This window comes from Ochotona curzoniae, unplaced genomic scaffold (assembly GCF_017591425.1).
Source record: "Ochotona curzoniae isolate NIBS_2020 unplaced genomic scaffold, NIBS_Ocur_1.0 contig_3432, whole genome shotgun sequence".
Classification (NCBI taxonomy): domain Eukaryota; kingdom Metazoa; phylum Chordata; class Mammalia; order Lagomorpha; family Ochotonidae; genus Ochotona; species Ochotona curzoniae.
Window position 1 is genome coordinate 23241659 of NW_024465859.1, and position 3336 is coordinate 23244994.

The 3336-nt window shown below is 41.7% G+C and overlaps 1 pseudogene; it reads right to left on the reverse strand.

Annotated features, from left to right (window-relative positions):
• Window positions 1-2196: 2196 nt before the first annotated feature.
• Window positions 2197-3118, reverse strand: LOC121156500 (annotated as a pseudogene).
• Between the last annotated feature and the right edge of the window lie 218 nt (window positions 3119-3336).

The window sequence follows — 3336 nt, forward strand, 5'->3', positions numbered from 1 at the left end:
CATTTGGGGAGTGAACCAGTGAATGGAAGATCTTTCTCTCTTTCTCTCCTTCTCTCTGTAAATCTGCCTTTCCAATAAAAATTTAAAAATCTTAGGAAAAATTGGATGGAAACTTCCTAATTTGAGGAATGAAACCTATATCCAGATAGAGGAAGCACACAAATTGTCAAATACAATCTAAACAAGAGCTCTCTGTGACACATAATAACCAAACTATTGAAAATCAGAAACCAAATTCTTTATAGTTCACAATACGGATTAAAGAGCATGGAGATGTTTCCCATGCTAGCCTCCATCCTTCCAGCCGTCCCCACCCCCATTTCCCTTATTTTTTCCCCAGCACTCACAATATTTTCATTTAACTTTGCTTTCACAGACTTAACACTCCTTTAGGTAAGAGTATCAACACACTACAGGTAAAAAAAAAAAAACACCTTCTATTGTGTCTATTGTTTACAAAAGCTGTAAGCAATAATCAAATGGCAGGCTAAAGATAAAATTCTAAGAGACAGGAAAGGCATCGCCCACAAAGAAATCATACTACATTTAACAACAGAGTTCTCGGCAGAAACTGTGTGGACCGAGAGAGTGGAATGAGTCAAAGTGTGAAAAGAACAACTGCCAAGCAAGAAGTGTCTAGCAAAGAGAGAACTGAAAAGAGAGAGAGAGTTTCTTCAGTTCAGTTTAAAGAAAGCCAAGGGTCCTGGCCAGAGCTCATTGAAAAAGAAAGCTTTGCTGACCTCTGCAGGATGCTACATGCTTTGTCATTGGCCTATGTGATGAGCTCCTTGGAGTCTTCTAAGCAGCTTCTCCTGTTGCAAGTTCTTGCCAGGGATACAGACAGCATCCCAAGGCATTGGCCGAGGGCAGAGGCAGCCCTGGGAAAGGCTTTTGCAGAATACATTTTGCAGGTTTGTGTGGGTCCTGTGGGTGGACCACCCTGGATTTCCTGTTTGTTGTTTAGTCTAATGATTAATATAATGTAAGGAGCACTTATTGTCCTGCAGTATTATATGCATGTATGCCATCATTCTGTTTGTTTTGTCATTAGGACTTCAGCTGAAATGAAGTCATTTTGATGGTTGTTTTGAGATTATAATCATGGCTCCACAATGACTCGCTTTGGCTTTAATTAGTTATATAGTACATATATCTATAAATAAAAATGTAATGAAAATATTAGATATTATCATTAACTCACAGCTACTGGTATTTGCTTTCCCTATAGTCTATTTGCCCCTTAAAGTCAAGAGGTAACTATACTCTAAATTCTGTGTAGTTTAAATTGCAATTTTCCTTAGAGGAAGCATTTTTATATCTTTAGGCAATCTGGGTAATTTTTCACATGAATTAAATTTTGTGGTCCATTTTTGGATTACTTTTTGCATTGATTTAGAAGTGCTTTTTTTAAAAAGAAAAATTATATTTACCTATTTATTTTTGGAAAGGCATATTTTTACAGAGAGAGAGGATAGAGAAAGAAAGGCTATAATGGCTGAAGCTGAACGGATATGAATCCAGAAGCCAGGAGCTTCCTCTGGGTCTCCTATGTGGATATAGGGTCCTAAGCACTTGAGTCGTACTCCACTGCCTTCTTAGGTCATAATCTGTTATCAGAAATGGAACACCCGTGATCCAAACCAGCCCCCATTTGGGATGCTGGCACTTGTAGGTACAGGATTAGCTAGTTGAGCCACTGTGTCTGCCCCTAGAGATTCTTTTTATACAATCTAATTCTTATGTAACCTGGGTAAAATACATCTATTTCTGTCTATATCTGCATCTATATTCATAGCAATTGTACCGTCATATTCTCTCCCAATTGTGCAACCTTTTTTTCTCTTCTAATGATGGTTTATGATGAGCAGAAGCTCTTACTTAATGTAATTTGTTGAACTTTTCCACTACAGTATTAAAGACTTATTTGTGATGCAGAGGGTTAAGAGGCCTGCTACTTGAGATACTGGCATCCCAGTGCTAGTTCATGTCTTGGCTGATTCACTTGTGATGTATTTCCTGACACTTGGGCATCTGTCACATCCATAGGAGTCCAGGATGAATTCCCTAGCTCCTGGTGCCAGCCTGACATGGTTGCTGCTGTTGTGATAATTTGGTGGATTTTTTTTTTTGGAAATATCACTATTACCTTTATTGACACAGAGGAACACAATGGACAGCAACACAGGACAGACAGTCTCAGTAGAGCAGCCAGTGATTGCAGACAGGCGGATACTCACCCTCATCCTCTGCCTCAGCATAGTCTGCTGCCACCTCCTTATAATCCTTCTCCAAGGCAGTCATGTCTTTGCAAGCCTCAGTAAACTCTCCCTCCTCCATGCCCTCACCCACTCACCAGTGAACGAATATACGCTTGGCATACATCATATCAAACTTGTGGCTCAGATGAGCCCAGGCTTGGGCAATGGTTGTGGTATTGTTCAAGATGCACGCAGCTCATGGGACCCTGGCCAGGTCTCCACCAGGCACCACAGAGGTAGGCTGGTAATTAATGTTAGCCTTAAAGCCAGTGGGGCATCAGTCCACAAATGGATGCTCTGTTTGGTCTTTATGGTAGCAATGGCAGCATTGGTATCTTTGGGAACTATATCCTCATGGTATAATAGGCAGCAAGCCATGTATTTACTGTGGTGAGGGTCACATTTCACCATCTTGTTGGCTGGCCAAAACAAGCACTGGTGAGCTGTGCTATAGAAAGTTATTCGTGGTAAGCTTTCTCAGTAGAGAAGACTGGGGCATAAATGGCCAGAGGGAAACGGATGCGGGGACAGGGCACCAAATTGGTCTGGAACTCCTTCAGGTCAACATTCAGGGCTCCCTGAAACTGAAGAGAGGCTGTGGTGGAGGATACTACCTGACTCATAAGGCAATTAAGGTTGGTATAAGTGGGGTACCCAGTATTAAGGTTTCTACAACAGATGTCATAGATAGCCTCATTGTCCACCATGAAGGCACAGTCAGAGTGCTCCATGGTAGTGTGGGTAGTGAGGATGGAGTTGTAGGGCTCAACCCCAGCTGTGGAGATCTGGGGAGCTGGGTAGATGGAGAACTCCAGCTTAGACTTCTTGCTGTAATTGACAGAGAGGCCTTCCATCAGAAGTGAGGTGATCGTCCATCTTTGTATGGAAGATCATTGTCTTGCCCCCTTTTTCTGTCCTTTCAAATAAATGCATCTTTAGTAAGTTATTTGAGAGACAGAATGAAAGAGAGAGAGAGCTCCTATGTGTTGGGTCACTCCTCAAATATCTGAATGGTCTGACCTCAACTAGGCCACAGTCAGGAGTTAGGAACACAGTACAGGTTTCTCACATGTATAGC